Raw genomic sequence first — 9982 nt, 5'->3', positions numbered from 1 at the left:
CTCGCACTCCAGTCTGGGTGACAGAGTGAGACTCCAACTAAAAAAAAAAAAAAAAAAAATTGTAAATGCAGTTTCTCTACTCTAATCTCAAGACTCAAGTTCAGATTGTATTTTTCCAAGTTTCTCAGCTGGATCCTGGTACAGGTGGGATACTGGCCCCTCTGACCAGGCAATTCTCTTCCTTTCCAGACGTGGACCCTGGCCTGCTCCTGGCCACACTGCCAGGGAGGGATGGACTAGAGCCAGGACTTTAGATTTCAGTTTCTGTGTAGAGTTTTGCTTTTGAAAAGATGGCCCCATGGACCCAAGACATTGTCTTTAAAGACAGTAAGTAGATCTTGAGGAGGAGGGCGTATGACAAAATAGTTTCCAGTTTCTAGAAATTTTCACTATCACGTCGCACATTTTTATAACCTGATTTTAAAGTATGGAATAAAGGAGAATATTTCATCTGGATTTCTGTGGTAGAATGACAAATCTCTCTCCTGGATTGAGACATGTTCCATAGCAAGGAGCGCACCATTGGAATCACCTGCAATCCTATGTCAGGAAGCGCTGAACTGCCCAATGCCATGGCATAGGGCCTGAGGGGAGTTTAGAAGTGTGCAAATGTCCACTTACATGGAGCTACATAGAAGAAATTGTACATGAACAGGCATGCGTAAGTTTCCCTTAAAAAGTAGAAGGTCTAAAATGAATTACACCACATGTACACAAGAAGATGTGGCTTTCTCCAAGATTCCACCTTGAACCTTGTTCTGAAAGACAGACATCACTAGGTTGTGTTACCCCGATCATGTCACTTTCTACATTCTCACATAAGTATGCAGGGTGGCGAGGTCACACACGTGGCAAGCTGACATTCAAGATTTTTAATAAGGGAAGGTCACTGGACAGGCACTGGGTTACAGCTTGAGCTTGTGCCTGCATCAGAAAGGATGATGAAGACGGGGCAGCTGCTCTTGTGTCGTCTACCTTTTCTTCCTCTGTCCCAGACAGGCTGAAGGAAAAAACCCAGAAGCACATTTCCTTTAGTGAAGAATCAACCTTCCTGTTTTAAAATGAAGGTGTTTTGGATGATTCAAAAGAGAGTATTTTGTTTAAGGGGAGAGAAACACACACATTTGCTCCCATCAGAACCAGCAGAAACATTTCTTCCTTCAGTCTGCGTGCTGCACGCACAGGCTGATTTCCCGACAGCCCACTTACTGGAGCCACAGGCAGAGGCCTTGCTGGAAGCAGGAAAGGCATCCATGAGCTCCAGGCACCCCAAGCTCCCAGCATGACTGGCCCACTATTCTTTTGCCCCCTCTCCCTTCCCACACAAAACCCTCCAATGTGGGAATCCGGTGCCAGGACAGTGTGGGCAACCGGCCAGCCCACGCTTGCGCACTGTACCCCTGCTCTGTCTGCACGTCTTGCCTCCCCATGCTGGACAGGAAACAGCTGGGCAGAGAGGGCAGCTGCAGTGGACACACATGCACCTGGTTCCTGACACATTTCTTCCTGGAGCGCTTCTCACCCAGGCCTTGGGAGGTGCCATGAGAGCTTAGGAGCAAGACCTGGTCCCTCCCTCGCCTCGTGCCTGCTAGGCTCCCCCAGGAATCTGGGCAGGGGCAGCAGATCAGGGCCTAGGCCACTAGTGCCTGTTTCTACCCAGATCGTGGCACCAGGCAAAAGGAAAGTGGAATAAGCTCTCCTCTCAGGTTTTAGCTTGGTTAGGCATAAAAAGTAATGGCAATGCAGATGCCACAGCCAGTGTTCTTTTTTTTTTTTTGAGTTGGAGTCTCACTGTTGCCCAGACTGTAGTGGGGTGGCTCAGGTGATCCTTCTGCCTCAGTCTTCCAAGTAGTTGGAACTACAGGCACGCGTCACCACACCCAGCTAATTTTTTGATCTACTGTAGAGATGAAAACTTGCCAAGTTGCCCAGGCTGGTCTCAAACCTGTGAGCTCAGGCAATCCTCTCACCTTGGCCTCCCAAAGTGCTGGAATTATCGGTGTGAGCCACTGCGCCCGGCCCACAGTGAGTGTTCTTATTACCACAAGCTACCTAGGCACAAATGCTTTACGTAAACAGGAGGAGAAAGGCAGAGCACCACAAAACACAGAGGACACAACCATGAGTGAGCTAAGTTGAAGTATTTAAACAGGAAGGAGATTTCCTCCAGTTTGAATTTAAATATCCCTACCAAGTTTAAAGTTAGGGTCATCTCAACTGTACTTTAAAACACAACAGATGCTATTAAAGAAGGTCTTTATTGTTTCTTTCTCTGCCAGAATGGTTATTAAACTCATCTCAGCAGTGTGTCTCCCTATTGGAACTTCCACCATTTATTTGTGATTCTTGGGCATTTTGCACGGTTGGAGGCTTCAACCCTTTCTAGGGAGGACCATGCACAGGACAGGAATCAAATTAAGTTTCACGTGGGGTCGGCCTTGTCTTGATAGGCTGTCTAACGGGCCATGCGGAAGCTACTGTTGATCCCCAAGTGCCCAGGGCCAGTGCCACAGAGCTCGCTAGTGAGGGCTGGGGAATGGCAGGGAGGGAACACAAATCAACCCAGGGCAAACCAGAACCAGTCACTGAGTCTGCTCTCTGCAATCCATGGGCTGAGGTGGGACTACGGTTCGGCACACATTAGAGGCTGAACAAGGTATCATGCAATCTGGCATGCAGCCCACCAGACAGTCATTTGCAAAGGATCCTCAATTCCCACAGCATCAGTTCACTGAAAGGGACAGGTTTAAAATCCTTTACAATTTAAACTCTAGAAGAATTCAGTCATTTCCTCAGAGAACTAGCATGTGGAGAAACTGAGATGTCAACATGAAATTACCTGCTTGGTAGAACTGTACAATCCCAGAGTCTTCTGGACTTACTGCAGTGACATGTTCTCACACAAAACAGCAAATCGGAAATGGGCTTTTGAATATCCTCCTTGGTTTGGAAAATCTAAATCACTTAAGATGACTAAGGACACAGCCTTAGGCTGGGACTGGAAGCTGAGCACACACCTCGCGTGGGCCTGCTCCCGCCTCAGCCATCCCAGGAAAGCACTCGTCCTCTCGCGAGCGGCAGAAGGAGGAGTCTGAAGCAGGGGCTGTTGGGTGGGCAAGGAGGGGCTGGCTGGTCCAAGCAGCTACACCAGGTTGATTCTGGGGCTGAGCACCTGGGCTAGCCACGGGTGGGTGCGTGTGACATCTCGACAGCGGGCAGGACATAGTAAAGAGCACTGCCTTTCTGCAAACTGACTGCATCTCTCACCGAATCTTCTTTGAGAGCACCTGTCACTCACGCCTCCAGCAGGAGAATGACACATGCTAGACTTGCTGCTGCCCAAAGTTTCTGTCAGCCTGGTCGGGTGCTCCACTGCAGACCCACCCATGCTTGCGCTGACATCTCTGCATTCGTGAAGTTGTCCCTTCACGGACCTCTGCTGGCCGCATGCACCTCTTGCAGCTAGTCTAGGACAAAGAGAAGCAAAACCTCTTTCTCCAGGTCAATATACGAGGGGTTGACTTTGGTTCCACCTTGTTCTCTGCTAGTAATCTGATTCTTGCTACCCCATACTTGGTTCAATCCCTATTCCTCTCTGTCAGCATCCCAGGGTGACAGGTTTGTGTAGTGGAGGGGATACATGAAATGTAGTCCTTGATGTCGGTCCGCTGGGGAGTGAGAAAGGACAAAGGTAGGTGTGGCCTGGTATAAGACGGAAGGGTTGAGGCACAGAGAGATCAAAGACCAGAGAATAGTCACAAAGAAAACAAATGATAACCTTTTATTCCAGACCCTTTGCTAGGTGGCTTTTTGGTTTCAAAACCTATCTTCCACAGCTGGGTGTGGTGGTCATGCCCAAAGCCCCAGCTACTAGGGAACCTGAGGTGGGAGGATCTCTTGAGGCCAGGAGTTTGAAACCGGTCTGGGCAACATAGCCAGACCTCAGCTCTACCAAAAAATAAAAATAAAAATAAGTAAATAAATAAATAAATAAGCCAGGTGTGGTGGAGCACACCTATAGTGCTAGCTACTAAGGAGGCTGAGGGAGAAGGATCATTTGAGCCCAGGAGTTGGAGGCTGCAGTGAGCTAATATCATACCACTGGATTCCAGCCTGGGTGACAGAGCACGACCCTGTCTCTAAAAAGAAAACAAAACAAAACACCCAAAACTTTATCTACCCATGCATGAACTGTTATAGTTTCTACACTCAGTGAGGTTAACTCTAAAATTCTAAAATGGGCTTGAAAATAGGGCCTGTCAATGAAATGAGAGGATTCTAAAATCTAGTTTACTCACTTCACCATAACAAATTATAAATACAAACTTTAAAATTGTAATATACTAAAAATAACAAACTACTCCAAAGGTCAGGTCTTCATCTCAGTTACTTAATACATACCAAATTTAGCACTTAATTTCCACTGAACAGAAATGCTAACCAAACAACATGTTTGAACAGAGAACTTTTAAAAATGCTTTTAAAATAATATATAACTCCCTCAAAGAAACGCTCTTTTGAACTCAGGCTTTGCTAAGTGAATATCTATGACATCCCACTGGGGTACTGTGAGATTTAATGACATCATAGCCGTGAATGTATTCTGAAAAAGAGATAAATCACCATATTAAAATTATGTTATAAAATAAAGACTTTCACATTTTAATCTATGTACCTACAAATCTGTTGCTAATGTATAATCCTAAAACCATTAGATAAGAGATTCACTGGCAAAAGATGTCAAGGGACACCTGCACAAGGCTCTTTACCGCTGGCTGAACAAACCACATACTCTGCATGCAGCTGAGTGCTGTCTGTGTACCTGGGGGAGCGGAGGAGGAGAAGCTTGTGGAATTGCTCGAAAGAGATTTTCAGTATCAACCACTAAGCGAAAAAAGCAAGGCACAGAACAAAATGCATAGTATGCTTCCTTTTACATAAAAAACAGTGAGGAAATTAAGGCATGTATACTATTTGCTTACACTTAAAAAAGGAAACAAGGACAGATAAACCAGCAACAAGTAAAAAGATGACTTTTAGAGGGAGAAAAAGGGGGATAGGACCAAGATAGAAGCTAGACCTCTCTGAACGTGTTTGATGTTGGAAATATGCCAGTATCTTCCATAATTAAAAAAAATTAAATAAAAAAATTGAACCCCAAAGAAAACAAAGGAACCTGACAGGACATCAGGTTGGATGCATACCCAGAATCCTGGCTTCCTTGCACTTTTTTCCAGAATGTGGAACTGCAGAAGAAGCAGGGTCAAAGCTCTGGCCACTCTGGCATCTTGCCCTGTCAGTGGCTTCGTGCCTGTGCACACTCCATCTCCAAGAGCCGAGTCCTCCATCCTAGTTCCTGCAAACAGCTGCCCCTTGGCCAGCGTGGCGAGACCCCAGAAGACTCCACAGGGTCTTGCAGCCCTGGAGCAGCATCCAGAAATGCAAGTACAGGCTCTGCTTGGTGTGTCTGTAGCCTGTGCAGGGCGTACAGCATGGGAGTGCCAGACGAGGCCTCTAAAAGCATGAGGCCCCCGTGCCTGGGTTTTTTCTTTATCTATTTTTTAACTGAGGTAGGATCCACATAACACAAAATTCACCACTTTAAAGCGAACAATTACATGGCATTGACTACATTCAAAATGTCACACGACCATCACCTCTATCTAGTTCCAAACCATTTTAATCATCCCAAAAGGAAACCCCAAGCATATCCAGCAGGTATTCCCCAATCCCCTCTCCCCTAGGCCCAACAACACGAATCTATTTTCTTTTTCCATGGATTTGCCTATCCTAGACAGCTCATATAAGTGTAATCATACACTATGTAGCCCTTTGTATCTGTCATCTTTTACTTAGCATAATAGCGTTTTCAAGGTTGACCCATGTTGTAGCATCAGCCAGAACTTTATTTCTTTTTATTGCTAATGTTATTCCATTGTATGGAAAGGCCACACAATGTTTATCTAATTATCAACCGATGGGCATTTTGACTATTTCCAACTTTTGGCTACTGTGAATAGTGCTATGAGTGGTTGTGTATAAGTTATTTCTAGAACACCCGCTTCATTTCTTTTAGTATACACCTCGGAGTGAAATTGCTGGGTCATATGGTAATTCTATGCTTGACTTTTTGAGAAGCCACCAGGCTATCTTCCACAGTGGTCACACTATTTTAAAGGTTCCAATTTATCCACATTCTTGGCAGCACTTGTTATTTCTGATTTTTAAAACTGTAGTCATCTTAGTGGATGTGAAGTGGCATCTCACTGTGGTCTTTTCTGGATTTTAAGGTGGTCTGTCTGTATCACTATCATTATAGACTGCATGTCTGTATCCTTCCAAAATCTGTATGTTGAAGCCCTAACCCCCAAATGACAGTATTTGAAAACAGAACCTCTGAGAGGTAATTAGGGTTAGATGAAGCCATGATGTAGGGCCCTTCTGATGGGTCTTTCTTATAAGAAGAGATACTAGAGAGTTCTCTCTCTCCCCACCATGTGAAGACACAGTGAGGGCAGCTATCTGCAAGTCTGGAAGAGCTCTCACCAGAATTCAACTATTCTGGCACCTTGATCTTGAACTTCCAGTCTCCAGAATAAACAAATACATTTCTGTTGAATAAGCCACTCAGTCATAGTATTTTGTTATGGATCCAGAGCTGATAAATACAACTAAGAACCCGTGGATTTTTATGTACCAGAGACAAAGATGGCAAAATGGAAACAGATGTGTTTTTTTCATTTTTTTTTTTTTTTTGAGTTGGAGTCGTACTCCATTGCCCCGACTGGAGTGCAGTGGCACACACCTGGCCACCACAGCCTCGACTTGCTGGGCTCTGGTGATCTTTCCGCCTCAGCCTTCCAAGTAGCACTTTGGGAGGCCGAGGCGAGAGGATTGCCTGAGGCTGTGGGTTCGAGACCAGCCCGGGCAACTTGGTGAGACCTCATCTCTACAATAAATCAAAAATTAGCTGGACGTGGTAACACACACCTGTAGCTCCAGCTACTTGGAAGGCTGGGGTGGAAGGATTGCTGGAGCCCAGGAGGTAGACACTGGGGTGACCGTGAGTGTACCACTGCATGCCAGCCTGGGTGATAGAGTAAGACTCCAGCTCAAAAAAAGAAAGAAAAAAAAGAAAAGAAAAGAAAATGATTTTCCAGTCAGCCCATATTTACCAGTCTGTGGGTAAATTCTGTTGTAAGTGACAGCCCTCCCTTCTCTTTTGTTTATCTATTTACTATCTATAGGGATTCACAAATGTCCTTATCTTTCATAGTTTGCAATTCAGTGCTGTCCTGAACACTCTGGAGCTCAAAGTGAGGAAAGCATTGGGTCTTGTTGGCTGTTTGCATTTCCACGTTAGTTGTAAAGTCAGTTAGAACTAATTTTCTGCCCCCCCCCAAAATCCTTCAGAGTTTTGAGGCCTTTACTTCTCTTGGTAACGCTCACACATTTTCTGCACATCGTTTCTTAGATTTATTATGATATTTAATCTTTATAGTGCTTCTTAAATGGTATCTTTGACCATTTTCCATGTTTGAATTCTTTGTTCCTAGTGTGTAGAACTACAACTGATTCTTGCATATTGATTTGTATGCAGTAACTCCGCTAAGTTTTCGATTCATTCTGACAACATACTCACAGGTTCTTTTTAATTTTCCAGGTGCACAATTGTGTTATCTGCAAGCCACAGTCATGGTGGTATGCAGCAGCAACAACTAACATCCAGGTGGAAAGCCTACCTGCTGTCTTTTTGGCCAGGAGAACAAGAGGAAGGAGTTGGGCAACCAGAACTGTTGGGATACAAGGTGGAAACCCCAGAAATAAGAGACCTGGAGGCAGGAAACCTCGGATTCTGTGCATAAACTTGCCCAAGACTCTAGATGACACTTTACACATGTGGGGACAGGTCAAAATCAGTCTCCACTGTGAACTGAGCCACCGCTAACGCAGGAACGACTCAAGTCTCACCAAGTTAACTGTCAGCTAAAGCAAAAATATCAACATTTGTTGGATGAACAGAACAAGTCTAGAGTCTTAAAACAACATTCATAATGCTCAGGATATAATCTAAAATTATTAAATATATGAAGAACATTCATCCTCAAGGGAAAACACAATCTACAGTTACCATCTCAGATAACCAAGATACTAGAATCATGTGACAAAGACTTTAAAGCAGCAATTATAATTATGCTCAATTAAGTTAAGAATACTTACAATGAATTAAGATATAGAACATTATTTTATTTTATTTTTGAGTTGGAGTCTCACTCTGTTGCCCAGACTGGAATACAGTGGCCGCTCCCGGCTACTGCAGCCTCGACCTGCTGGGCTCCGGCGATCCTTCTGCCTCAGCCTTCTGAGTAGCTGGAATTACAGGCATGAGCTACCACGCCCGGCTAATTTTTTGATTTTATTGTGGAGATGAGGTCTCACCTGCCCAGGTGGGTCACGAACCCGCGGGCTCTGGCAATCCACTCACCTCAGCCTCCCAAAGGCGTGGGATTACAGGCTGAGCCACCGAGCCCGGCGATATAGATCATTTTAGCAGATAAACAGAAAAGATAAAGAGAATCAAATGGAAATTTTATAACTAAAATATATTATATCTGAAATAACAAATTTACTTACTGGATGAACTTAGTAACAGACTAAGGATGACAGAGGAAAGAAATGTGACCACTGAAATTAGATAAATATAAGTGACCCAATCTCAAAAAGTGGAAAGATGAAAAAAATGAAGGATAACGGCATCAGTGGAGGTTAATTTCAAACGGCCTAATATACAAGTAATTGGAATCCCATAGAAGAGAAGGAGAATAGGCAGATAATTTTTTTAAAAGTAGAGAGCTTTTCAAATTTGGTGAAAGACATACATTTATAGATTTCAAGAAGCTCCACAAATTCTAAATATAACAAATATGAAGAAAATCATACCAAGGATATTAAGCAACACACTTTTGAATAATTTATGGGTCAAAGAAGAAATCACACTATTCTAATCTGACACGTAAAGAGCATGGAAGTTGTCACTCTTGTTCTCACAACAACAATAACAAAAAAATAATAAACTGAAAATCAACAGCTTAGATCCATCAGAGAGAACTGAGGTCACAGGACAAACTGCTGCCCCAAAACTGAAGAGACAGACAGGCAAACAGAGAATCACAGATTGTATACCTGAAAAATTCAATCAGCAGGAGCAAAAGATGCCACTAGAGCCTGCAACTGATACATTATGTCCAGTTTTTAAGAAAAAAATTACAGCATCCCTACTTGTCCTTGGGTGATACGTCCCAAGACACCCAGTGGATACCTGAAACTTTCAACAGTACCAAGCTCTATATAGCATACTATTTTTTCCTATATATACATAACTATGATAAAGTTTAATTTTTAAATTAGGCACAGGAAGAGATTAACAACAATGCTAATAGAAAAATTATAAAAATGTGCTGTAATAAAAATTATGTGAATGTGGTGTCTCAAAAAATCTTACTATACTGTACTTGCCTATTTTCGGACCGTGGTTGACCTCAGGAGACAAAAAACACAGTCTGAAGAAACAAAGCAAGCATCAGAACTAGATCAGATATGGCGGAGGTTTTGAAATGTACAGATTGAGGATTTAAAACTACTAAGACGAACCCTCTAAAGGCACAGATGGAGAAAGTGGAGGACATGCAGGAACAGATGGGCAATGTCGGCAAGAAGAGATGGAAATTCCAAGAAGACCCAGAGATGCCAGGAAGCAAGAATTCACAAAGTAAAGTAGAAAATATTTTAAGTTTAAAGGTAATAAAAATAAAAATGTTGAAATCTGTGAGATGTGGCTACTGTAGTACTCGGGGAGAATCTGTAGCTTCAAATGCTTATATAAGAAAAATGATCCAAAAATCACTGACCTCATCTACTCCAAAGAGCTTAAAAAAGAAGAGCTGACTAACCCAAGGTAAGTAGAAGAAAACGATAAAGACCG

General features: G+C 43.4%; 1 protein-coding gene across 1 annotated transcript in view; it reads right to left on the bottom strand.

The window, feature by feature from the left end:
• Positions 1 to 9982, bottom strand: part of GNA12 (G protein subunit alpha 12) — a gene marked incomplete at its 5' end in the record, with an annotated part of 56899 nt that overhangs the window by 3202 nt on the left and 43715 nt on the right. The window lies entirely within an intron of this gene.

Source organism: Carlito syrichta, unplaced genomic scaffold, assembly GCF_000164805.1.
Source record: "Carlito syrichta isolate Samal-C Ts95f unplaced genomic scaffold, Tarsius_syrichta-2.0.1 Scaffold69290, whole genome shotgun sequence".
Classification (NCBI taxonomy): domain Eukaryota; kingdom Metazoa; phylum Chordata; class Mammalia; order Primates; family Tarsiidae; genus Carlito; species Carlito syrichta.
This window is presented reverse-complemented; position numbering and strand designations above follow the sequence as displayed.